The 12,809-nt window shown below is 46.1% G+C and overlaps 1 protein-coding gene across 1 annotated transcript in view; it reads right to left on the bottom strand.

Annotated features, from left to right (window-relative positions):
* The window catches only part of PLXNB1 (plexin B1), an 80,018-nt gene that overhangs the window by 52,060 nt on the left and 15,149 nt on the right, over positions 1–12,809 (bottom strand). Inside the window, exon 2 of the mRNA XM_075052715.1 lies at positions 7,549–7,611. The gene's annotated coding sequence lies outside the window, so the exon portion shown is untranslated. The remainder of the gene's footprint in view (positions 1–7,548; positions 7,612–12,809) is intronic.

Here is a 12,809-nt window from a genome sequence, read left to right on the forward strand (position 1 = left end):
TCCACCTCTGCAAGCCAATACCAAGGCTTTCATAAGGCCAAGAACAGATAGCAACACACCACGTTGTTCAAAAAGCCTGGGGACCTTCCCAAGTTGCTCATAACATGCATAAAACACAATAGCTCCCACTGCACTACTGCAGAAGACTGAACAGGCTGGGTGCAGACTTGAGAGCCAGGATCAACTCTGCACCAGTCTCAGCCCCAAGCAATGACCCTTTGCCAGGCTAGAATCTTTGAGATCCAGTGCTTCCGAATGTAGTATAACATAGAATGGTGGCACAGGAACCATCCATGAAGGGCTCTCAAGGTGCATGTGGTCAAGGAGCCACAGGCTGGCAGCAGCAATGCAGCATACTCTTCCACCCTACAGTCACAGCCTTCCATCCCAGACATTGTCCACTTATCAGAGAATCATAGAATTGTTTAGGTTGGAAAAGACCTTTAAGATCATAGAGTCCAACCGTCAACCCAATACCACCATGCCCACTAAACCATGTCCTGAACTTGGAAGTTCTTGTTTCAAGGATAAAAATTCAGAGCACCAGACTGCATATGGATAGGGGTGGGAGGACTACTACTGTGCATGGGCCATCAGGCAATGCTCTTCATTCATACCCCTGTGAGTCCACAATCTGGAGGAGTGAAAGTAAGCAACATTAAAATTAAGCAGCAAAGGAAGCAGAAGCTAGGACATTTGCACAATTTGGTACTCGGAGAAATAAACCATCTGGAGCAAAAGTTCTTCAGTCACTTTGTTAACAGGCAGACATCTAGTCACACCTTACCCAGAACAAGGAATTTTATTACAAGACAAAATTCACCATAAGAAATTTTAACACCATGAAGTGGCTTTGCAGCATGAGTTTCTGTTCTTATCTGTATACTCAGATTGAAGAGATCCTAACTTTTTCTAGCAAAATATTTGAGCTCCTGGTCCAGTTCAGGGCTGAGAAAGCTGCTTTGGTGCTGTCCTAAAGGCACCAAGGTTCAGAATTGGCTACCTGTTCACGGCAGGCATGAATTTTAAAGGCTTTTTGGTTGAGACTGTTCTCCATCTGGTTTGCTACCCTCCCACCTTCACAGTCTGACAGCCACTGGCTGGGCAGGATGGACTGGCTCTTCCCTTTGCCTTTCAAGGAAGCCCAGACCTTCACCCTAGGGCCACAGAGATGCACTAACAGGTCTGCCGCGTAAACTGCAGTGCTAGTCTGAAACGCAAACTGCTAAGAGCAGGAATTTCAGCCAGTATAACAGGCTGACTGTTGGCATTTCAGAGAATACTACCTTGCCAGGATCACCCCTGGGCAAAAGTGCCCAGGAGACAGGAAAACCAGATTTACAGTAGTTTGTTAGGAATAGCACTGAGAGTTTTACATCTGAGCAGCTGCTCTTCTGCTGGAAGGAACAGGTAGACAGAGCAGAGAGGCTGGTAAGGAGAACAAGGAAAAAGTATGCACATCTGTTCTGAAAGGATAAACCATAGCCTGTGGTCAGCACAGTTTTGTTTGCAGGCTGTCCCAGTGCCAGGCACCCTTCCTCTGTCATTTTAAGCTATATACTCCACACAGCAGGGACTGTGCCTTCCTCTGGGAAAGGAAACTGCTCAACTCTGCCATAGCATATGTAACTAATCAAAACCCCACAACAACACGGCTCAGACAGCACTATTCAGACACATACACAGACCAAACTGAACAATCGGCCACCTAATGTCAACCCAGAAGACCACAGTGGAGCTGACACAAGTTCAGCATCATAAAAATGTTTTAAATTAAACCTTTTCAGGGCTTAGTGGGAAATACACTAGTTGAAATCACGGACCAGCTAGGAAAAGAAAAGATCATACAGGCTAAAGATGGGTTCAAACTAAATCTAATCTGGTCAGACTATTTGGAGAATGGCAGACAGGTCCAGCACTCACAGGAACAGGCTGAGAAAGAATCAGAGCTGGAACAAAACTACTGATGAAAACAATAATTGAGAAATTGAGAGTGAACAGGAAGGATGCTCTCTAAATGGTGAAACAACCGAGCCCATTAATACTCTGCAATGATGAGACTTCTGGTTTGGGATAGAGACTTCTTCTTGAATCAAACAGCTGACTAAATAGGTGCAACATGTCAAGATGATAGGGAAACAATCAACACGAAAGGAACCTAAGCCCACTCCAGAGTCCCAGTCTTCCCCAACATGACCCTTATCCTAATCCTGTATGTGGTCCACCCGGTTTCTCATCTCAGCCCCAGGCCTGCCTGTACTCCTCATAGTTGGTAAGCTGAGCGTGCAACTTCTCAGCCAGTCCATGGAGTGACTTTCACTATAGAGTATGAGATGCAGACAAATCAGTTTCTGTATACTTGCAAAGGGGCTATAGTTCCCCAAAATACATCAGCTCAGTTTTCAGTCATAAGAGCATGCCTACAAGAATATACGTCATCTTAGTTCTGCTACTGGGCAGCTTTCCATAGCTGTTCCCCAAGGACCACAGCAGCAAAGTTAGTCAATGAAAGGTTAAAAAAAAAAAGGGGGGGGGGGTGGATACTACCTAACAGCAGAGACCCTGTCCCTAGGGACAAAAAGACAAATAGCCCAACATTGTTCTCCTCCTGAAAGGAGTTGTTCAAATGAACAACTTGGGCTGGTCTCTACTGAGCCCTCTGCAGATTTGGGTAAGCATCTAAAACCAAGTGCAAGTCCAGACTTTCAAGGGTGAAGCATCTAGAAGCGAGCCCTATTTTTGAGTTATTTTAAAATGTTTAGACAGGACCTAAAATAAGACCAGTGTTTTGAGTACTTCTGAAGAGTATGAACCTCACGTAGGCCATGACATTTTTAGTTTGAAAACGCTTTGGAACAGGGGTTGTACTGTTTATACATCTGCTTATCACCCATTTTAGCTCAAATTAAGTTACAGTCCATTACCAGGCAAGAAGCACTTTTTTAAATGGAAGAAATTCAAACAAGTAAGATTTAGGCTATCAGCAGTAAGACAGCATCTGTAACTCAGACCATCTCAGAGCAGCAGGAAGAGTATATGACACAGAGAAAGGGAGAAAGTCAACTTCTCTGCTTAGAATATTTGTCTTCACACTACCCTTCCTAGCTGCATAGTTTTCAGAAATATACTCTCCGTCTCTCTTCAAACTCAACAGTCTGCAGACTCCAACAGCCCGCAGGCAATGGCTTTAGCAAGTAAGAGGTACATGCAGTATATCACAAGCAGCACAGAACTAACCTAGAAGACAAGCTGTGCCAGTCTCTGTTTTTACAAGTTTCATTTGTATACCCCTTCCCGCTCCATGCTGACAAACGAGGTTGCAGTTGTCTGGCTCTGGCGATGGCCTGAAACGTTAAGTACAAAGTAAGCACATAATAGCACTTTACCTCTCTGATCGCTCTCCCAGGCTTCAACGACCTGCAGCTCAGGGATTTCTTGGGATAGAGGTGGTTTCTATGCATTTAGTAACCTTCAATAACTCCTTCTATGGAGATGCCCTGTGTCCTCAAATACACACAGACATCTGGCATTCACAACATCCTGTGGCAAGAAGCTTCCCAGGTTAACTGCACACACCAAGGACTAAGTCATTATTTGTTTTTAAGTTTACTACATGCTGGCTCCATTCAATACCTATTCATACTTGCAGTGGATGAGACAAAAAAAGATTGCTCCCCCTCTAACCTTCCATGCTATTCAGGATTTGAAGATAAGTATCACTCATCACTTTTCAGGTAGAAGACTCCCAGTTTATTCAGTTGCTCTTTGTATGGAAGGTAATTCTCGCCTTTGGTCACTGCTACTGCTGTTCCATTTCTAATAACTGAAAATACCTCTTTTAAGATGCAATGGTTTTCCTAAAGCTGCAGAAAACTCAGCTTCCATATGAGCTGGAGAAACTAGTGTGATGATTTTAAATACAGCAGGGATTCCCAACTGCTATGGTGAATTGCTACTTAAAATATACAGCCTAACTTCTTAAACTGAGTTTGCTCAAAAGCAAATTTCCTTTCAAGCCACAGCACCCAGCTACGCCTTCTTCCTCCAGAATAGGGTGTATTTCTCAAAAACTTTATATCCCCATTAGTGCTTTGAAAGTACAAATAACATCCTTATATTTGATTTAGCCTGCTCTGATGGAGGATATATCCCTTTTGACAAAGGTTGCATGCCAGAGCTTTATTCTGTCATATGTTCTTAATGAACATTTCAATCCATCAATTTTTTTTCCTCAAGTATAGGCACAATATTTAGTGATTTCCTGATGCTATGTAAAACAACAATATCCTTAACAGACCTTGTTCTTCTAGAGTAATTTAAGAATACTTGATTTTAGACACTGTTTTTGTCATGACTCCCTCAAAATCCAAAGTGAGTTATTCCACAAGTGCAGTGATCCTAACTGCTTCCTACATTCTTGATTATCAGATATAGGACTTTGCTATTATACACACTTAGCTCGCTAAGCAACCTAAACTTCCCTGTCAGGCTGAAGTATCTGGCTTTTCTCTGTCCTTTGCCAGTTTCACTATTAGAAATTAAACAAGCATTTTTAAGATGCAGAGATGTAGAAGTGTAACTGAAATTAAAAAAAAGGCCATTAAAACCCAACAGAATTCAAAAGAGGGCAGATAGGTTACCTAGAGTTACAATACCCAGTGCTAACAGCTTTTTTAAAAATATAAACCTACCTCACAATTTAGGGCTTTGAACCATTCTTTAAGGGTTAGAAGGAACACCTCACCCCACAAACAGCCCATAACTGGTCCTGATCAAAGGGGAGAACCCTCCCCTCAAGGTGGTGGATATCAAACAACACACAGGACCCAAAAGTTCATCTAATCGAGCCTCTAAGTTGAGCCCAGCTATTCCTGTTTCTTCCACTAGATCAGCTGGTCAAAGCACTTAGCTCTTCCTAGAAGCTGAGCTTCTAGAATTCAGTGCAGGAGACACTGACCACATCTTTGGTGACATCAAACTATGCCAACCCTGAGAGTTACATAAAACCTGTACCTGGAACATAACACCAGAGCTTATTTTCACATAAGGCATTCACCTAAGTATTACAGCGGTGGTGCTTTTAGATGCAAAATGTAGAAACAGATTTAGAATTTTATTCCTTACCCCACTGTGGGTATGTGTAGGTCTGCATTATTTTTCCAGTGAAAGAAGCTCAGATACTACCAAACCGAGAATGTAGCTGTTACAAGGTTAAATACTTCCACAAATGGAGCATACATACCTAGTGAAGAAGAGCTCAGCATGCAGTGGGAGACATCTTGGAAACAGAACTGCAAGTCAAGATGCAAGACCAGAGAGCAATCTGGACTATTTTCATTGAAATGCCACATTTGGAACTGGAGCTGGAGTTTGAGGTAGCAATGCAGAGGCTTTACATCACATATGAAGGAAGTAATGTGGAACGTGGCCCCAGGTCTAGAAATGCCCCAAGCCCCCACTATTCTGACCACTTTGCAGAGAACACATGATACAGAACTGCTTGCCAGGTATAGGAAGCAATGAGAAAGAAATGTCTACAATGAAAACACATCACCACAGTTTGGAAAAATGTGCCCTCCACCCTCACAAGATGAGGGTTTCTCCTGAAGAATTCTTACCTTGCACACAGCACAGCAGTTTTATGTTTATCTTTAAGAAAGAAAAAGTGGTGGTCTACAGAAAATAGGGCAGAAAATCAGTCCCTACACTGTTTAAAAAGGAAGGGAGAGAAGAGGAGAGAACAAGTAACACTCCTAGGTAACATCAAACTGCTACACTGGCTACACAAGAATGAAGTAGAGCATGACTGGGATAATAACCGTAACTCACAGTTCAGAAGTTAGTTTGTTCAGCCACCATCTTTCGCACTTAAAGGGACTAAAAAGTATGTCCTCTAGTGCTCTTCGGCTGGAGCAGTACTTTTTCAATAGGATCTGGACAGAATTAGTTTGATATCTCAAAAAATACAACATGCAGACCTCTGTCCTCCCTATGGTCTTCTATTTTTTATGTACCCTGAAAGGAGGGATCTAGAAGAGACTGGCCTGAATTCAAGTCATCTCAAGTACTTACTCATTCCCTATTTCAAACAGCTTTGATTTAGTAGTTTTACTTGAACCACCCAGAGCAATGCAAAGCTGAGGAAATCAGACTCGCCGATCTTTGTACATGTGTTATATGTACTCAGGATTTATTCTTGGAGGCTCCAGATTGAAACAGGTTTTCTGAAATCTTGCTCTTTACCATCCAAGAATTCAATCCAGGTCTACTACCAAACTGAAACCACACAGGCTGCACATGCAGAGAAGTCTGGGCTAGGGGTTGCTGTCTGGCTTTGTTCATTGTTTTTAGTTCTGCTGAGCCCTTCTGCTGCTATAGCTGCAAGTCCAACAAGTAGACATCCTTCTGATGAAGTGCTCCTGTACTCCCAGTGCTCTAACGTGATATTCATCTCTTCAGTGCAAGAGTCAGTGACTCATCTAAATCAGCACTTAGTGTCCAGGTGCCAGGGTTTCACTCCCCAGCCAGAAGTTCATGCAGATCTGCAGATCTCCAGCAGTTCATTCAGTCTGGCATCTCTGCTTACCACCCTATATTTGATATTCAAATTCCCATATTCAAATTCACATACACATTCACTTACAGAGTGCTTCACCAGGCAAACTGAAACAGGAGTTGTAACTATCCTGTTTAACAGGAAGCAGCCTGAAAGGAGAAATCAGTTTCAGGGAGACATTTCTTCAAGGGTCTATAGCTGTCAACACCACAGAGCTCAGCCAGCACAAAGCAGCTCATCACACTACATAGTGATTGACAGCCAGATATGAACATCACCCCTGCTCCAGGAGACTGTCTTCAGATTTGGCAACACTCACTGGCCCATTTCTGGCCATAGATCACCATCAGAAAGTAGCTTTTTTGTTTTGTTTGTTTCCGTCTGTAGGTTAAACTTATTCCCTTGTACAAGGCATTCAAAGTTTAAAATTTATTTTTTTACATTGCAACAGAGATGGAAGTGCAGCACCAGAGGTGCCAAGAAGATTCTTGCAAAAGCTGTAGAGTGGCCTGACTTAGGCAGCACTGCAACACACAGATCCCAACCAGTCCCTCGAGAAAGGGGGGTGCAGCTTGGGAGGAGGACAAAGACAAAGACAAAAATGACAAGCAAATAGATAGGCAACCTTTGGAATAAATATATCTGCTCACAGCAGAACTCTATGGATCAAAGCTTCTGTTGAAGAGATGCCCTCCGTCCTTCATAGGATTTCCTTACATAAAGGGAATGTTCCCTTTGCAAAGGGAACAGGTGCTTATTCTCACATACAGCCACTCACTCTTTCCAGTAGACCACATGCCTGGTGAACCCACTCATCCAACTAATCACAGGTGGTACAGTTCATCAAGCAGGTTCATTATGCAGCAGCATCAAGAGGCTGCCCAGCATTGCACTGCCCACACAAACTGAGATGATCAGGAACACAGAGGAGCCCAGCAGGCTGCAGCAATCGATGGGCATCCCAGTGCTGACTCCCGGCGCATTTTGCTTACCATCTGGACTCTTGGGAACGTTGAGACACCTTCATTTCTCTTTATTGAAGAGTGTGCCTCAAGCTGGAAAAAACAACATAACATGAAATGCAAAGACTATTTTTCCAATAAATTAAATCTCTATTGCACTTGACTCCCACTGTGGTTCCCTCCCCCCTGAGAAGGCAAGGTCTGGCCAGCTGCACAAAGTCCAGGCAGCCCTGGGAAAACAATGGGATCTTTTTCCTGCCAGAACGAGCCTTCCCGTTCACCCTTCTAACCATGGCACTGAGGACACCCCCAGTGTGTCTGCAGGGGAGAGGAGTCTGTTGGCATAGCAACAGTACACCCTAACTCGCTGCTAATGAACAGGGATAAAATGTTTTGTTCTCATTAGGAAAAATACAGACACATTCCTGATTGGTGAGTAATGTCTCTGCCTCTGGGAGATTAGCTCAGAGCTGTGCAGCCTGAAACAGCCTCAATTCAGCCCACTGCAGTGCTTCCCTTGAACAGCTACTCTCCAAGGACCACACGTCTCTCAAGGGCAAGCCCACAGAGCCTTCTGTAGTACTTTGCCTTCAGGCCTGAGACAGCTCAAGGCAAGAATAATGAGAAGAGGCTTGACAGGAGCAAACCAGAACCGGCACAATGGCAACACCCCCCCTCTCCCTGCAGGAGCACGGCAGAAAAGCCAGCTCTCACTGGTGCACTCGCTGCACCTGGGTCCCAAGCTACCACCATAGCAGGCAAGAGTTTCTCTTTGTGCATCCACCGCAGGTCTGCCTTGCACAGGGCTCAGATCAGCCTGTGACTCCAGCTCCCGCTCCGGCCACATTTCCCATTGCTGGGTGAGTAAATGGACAGAGCAAAGAGCTGCAATACACTCAAAAGCAGAGCTCAGCCACCATTAGGTGCCTGGGTGCAGAAAATCAAACAAGGGCTGCTGCCTACCAGTCTTTATCAGGATTTTGGCATCTAACAATCAGCAAGATCCACCAGGAGGAATCACTCTGGAGTTTGCAGAATATTTGCGCAGACACTGTTGTTTCATCACTCATGTCTGTATCTGGGTGCTGACCAGGCTACAATCTTGGCCTTGCAAGAAATAAAGCCTCTGCCCAACACAGGCAATGCTGCTTCCCAAACCCTCTTCCCTGAAGATCCTCCTGCCATAGGGGCCAGCACAGCAAGTGGGAGGATCACAGTACTTCATCCTTTGCAAATAGGATCTGGGGCAGAAGCAAGGCCAGACACCCCATGCACAAAGAAAAATCCAGTCTCTAACCACATTTTTGCCAGGCTTTTTGGCATAACCTGGTCTGCACAGCGCAAACACAGCCCAGCAGAATTAAACAGTGGAATTGCACTGAGCCCGTGGTTCATCTCTACTTTATGCTACTACTGGGTCCCATTCACTCACATCAGTTTGCCTCGCCCTGGATTCAGAAGCTGTTGAGAACAGGGACTGCACACCTTAGTCCTCAGAGGCGACTTGAGAGAGTACTTCCAGGGGTTGAATAGGTAGTCTAGCTCCCTTCTCCCTCTACTGGGAAATTGGTGCTGGCCAGGATTAGTACCCCACGCAGAGATACACTCAGCTCCAAAGCAAACTGGAATGTGGCAGAGCCCTCTCGCTCTCCCAGCCCCCTGTGCTGATGGAGAAATGGTGGGATTTGGGCTCTGAGACAGCTGCAGGCTATGCTCTGAGCACCAGCTAACTCCCTTCCCCGGTTCCTCAGACTTTCACCTGCTCTTCCCCCTCTTCCCACTCCTCAGGACTTCAAACAGCTCAACATGGTGCAGGAGGAGAAGGTGGAGTCAGCATCAAGAAAGAAGGGCCCTGCTATCCTAACGCCTTTGAGAAACTTGCACATCCTATGGGGAACGATGCTCCTTCAAACGCTACTGCTCTCGCTCAGCCACAAAACTCGTATGTTAACCTGTGCTGTGATCTGCTCATGGAACTGCTGGGACTTGATTTCTACTTTACATCCTTGCAGCTGAGAAATAATTTATTTCAGTCCCCTAGGCAGGAACTCGATTGCCTGCAAAGCCATCTCGGTCTGCCTAAAGGAGGAAAATAAACCCATGATCTTACCGAGCAGCCGGCCGAGCGGCAACAGACCCCAGCCTTGGCCAGCAGCCCCTGTCCAGCTTGCGGTGAAGCTCAAATCCCTCCCAGCCCACCACAAGGCTAGAGGGGCCAGGGGTACTGTTTTCCAGCCTCTGGGCATTTTACTTTACTCGTTCCAGGCCAGATCCCTCCCCCAGCCCTGGTCAGAAAGGAAAAGCCGTGGGAATGGAGCTCAACACCCCGAGGTAGGCTCACCCCCAGCCTACAAGGAGCGCTTAACTCCCTCCGCGCCGGCGGGCAGCCCTCCGCAGAGACCACAGCCGCAGGGACGGCTTGCTGGCAGGCCCTCCAGCAAAGGGTTACGGCTTCAGGACTGGCCCCATCCTGCTCCCCAGGCCACCGCTTCCCCACATTGACAGGCACTGCGCAGGGGTCGGCTGGCCTGCACCATAGCCCTCAGTGTTGTGCCATCGAGCGGGAGGACAGCCAAGGGCAGACCTGCCACTCACCCGCCACAGTTCCTCGCTTTCCCAGGACGCCCGCCGCTCCTGCTGCCCTACCTTTCAGTGTTTTCATCGTCCACCAGCACACAGACGGCAAGCCACGAGAGGAGAGCACTCTCCATCTTTCCCTGCTCCCAGCAAGTCCCAGAGGCTGCCCTCTTAACAGAGAGATATCTTCATCACTGCGTCAAAGCACGTTTTCTTCCTTTTGCTCCGCATGCTGCTGTACAAAAGCCGCGCTGCCTACAAAGCAGACCTCGCTCAGCGCAGAGCATGCGGTCAGCAATCAGCCGGCATGTCAGGAGTTAAGTTAGCATTTCCATTCTCCTGACCTGCACCAACGCTGGCTGAATATCGAGCTATTCTTTGCAGCTTGATAAAGCATGAGAAAGCTGAAGGCCTCACACACTCCTCTTTTCACAGCTTGGCCCGCTGCCCACAAGCTGTCACTCCCTGGCACCCAGGGCAAAGAGAGAGAAGGAGGCCAAGCTGCAGCCAGCTGCAATGAATCACTCGCTCCCCCCGGTCCCCTCCTCCCCAGGGAGCCTGGATCCCTCCTTCCGGCAAGGGGATAATGTCTGCCTGGCTACGCTGGCTTCTTTCACAGAAAAAGCCATCCTTTTGGGGGGGTGGGGGTGACCCTCCTATTGCAAAAGCTGCTGCCACAGAAAAGCGCAAAGCAGCTCCCAGCAAGACTAAAGTACGAGGACTTCTGCTCAGCAGCTGGATGGGAACGCACTCCTGCAAGTGTTCAGCACAAACACCACTTAAAAATCTGATGTTGGCCACTTGTCTAAATTGCAGGAAATTCTGGAGGAAGGCTCAGGCACAGAATCTGATTTGAAGGAGACTGCCTATCTCTTCATGCCCTGCTCATGCAAAATTTATTTCGGGGACTGATTCCCATTGCAGTCCTTTCCTAGCCCCCCTTCTCCCCCTCACTACAACATCCAGCCCAATTACCATGTTTGATCCATGCCCTTCTAATCACCACCACCACTCATCCCCTCATGTTTATTTTGATGGGTTCCATCATGCAAACTGCTTCCCCATGTCACAGTTCATTCTTCATTTTTTTAATGCGAAGCAGCAGAGGGAAATACATCCAAATCTCAGGGTCAATTGAATCCGAGACAGACAACACAGCTGAGAAGGCACAGGAACACCAAGGTCATCGTGTGCCTTCCTTGTGCTATAGGCCCAAGTTTGGAGAGCAAAGCCTTTGCACAGTAAAAATGTCAGCTGTTTGCTTTCTGAGGAAGGGGATATTCATTGATAAAACACATACAAACTCAGCCCCTCACCGTCAGCCTAAGCATGAACTAACTAACAGTGGCACATGGGTCCACATGGCACATGGGATACTTCCATCCACTCATTTCTGTCTCCAGCAGAGAAGTTGTTCACTGCACAGTAGGTGGTCCCTGCCTGAAGAGTCGCATCTCTCCTCCAGTACAGAGAAAAGAGCTGCAAACTGCAGTTTTACTGGGAGAAGGGTTTAACCCCAAGCCTGGCAAAGGCAAAGTCTCACTGCCTCCAAGGAGGGATGAGAGGTTGCCTTCCCAACAGCACATGCTGCCACCTCCAGCACCCCGCTCCTCCACTAGCAAATCTCTAACCTTCCCTATCCCAGTGCCTTATACCCCTAACAGCCATACAATAGTGTCTACACCCCTTTCCTCTGAAAGGCAGCCAATTAGGCTACAAGTTACCAGCAGACAGGTATGCTGAGTGTGCTTCAAATTCAGTCAGTGCCAGGGAAGGATTATATACATTTCTCTTGCCTCCCCCTGCACTTCTGGGGTGATGAAGGAAGAGTTGCACAGTTCCCACGTCACAGCCAATGCATATTCAAACAGTGAGAAACTCATCAACTTTGGGTCACCCAAGCAATCTACAGAGGGTTTCTTTTATTATTATTGTTGTTTGGGTTTTCAGGGGTCTTGTTTTTGCAAAATCTGGAACAGTACAAAACAAAATGTAAATCATGAAAAGAAACTCTCCCTCTTTTTTTTTTTAAAAAAAAAACAGAAGTGGGAAGCACCTTCACTATTCCTAAAGCTACTTTCATCACAAACTAAACCGAGTCTTAAAAAACACTTTCAGGGACACGGGCTGTCGAGAATAACAGGTAACCACATTCAATGCCATTTTATCACATTGTCAAATGACACACTTCATATGGATTTATCCCTTACGATACATTTATAGCACTTTGTAGGGTTTCTCTCACACTCTTACACATCTACATCAGTAAGTGCCTTCTCCACAACACCTGCAGCTACAAAACTAGTATATTGAAAAGATTATTACACTGAGCATCCATAAGTTAGCAAGCTCTGGAACTCAGGTTACCCCTTCTGCAAATCAAATACAAAACACTTCTTAACTGTACAGACACACACACAGAGTTTTGCTGCGGGAATGCTAGCTCATTCAGCGTCACCCTCCTCTGTCAGAAGGATCTCTAAATGCAAAGCTTAATAGAAACAGTTAATATCCCAAGCATGGCTCTGAGCCATCTGAGCTCTCCATGTAACATAATCAGGTTCATAATGCTCAGAATAGCACTCTGGAGTCCTAGTACAGACTAAGACCTCACTGTATTAAGTGTTGTGTAGATAGTTGTGGTGCCGTTTTCTCTTCTGTAAAATTACTGAGCACCGTATACAGGAACCAACCGTAACCCATATTTTACAGAA

Source organism: Buteo buteo, chromosome 21 (assembly GCF_964188355.1).
Source record: "Buteo buteo chromosome 21, bButBut1.hap1.1, whole genome shotgun sequence".
NCBI classification, from domain to species: Eukaryota; Metazoa; Chordata; class Aves; order Accipitriformes; family Accipitridae; genus Buteo; species Buteo buteo.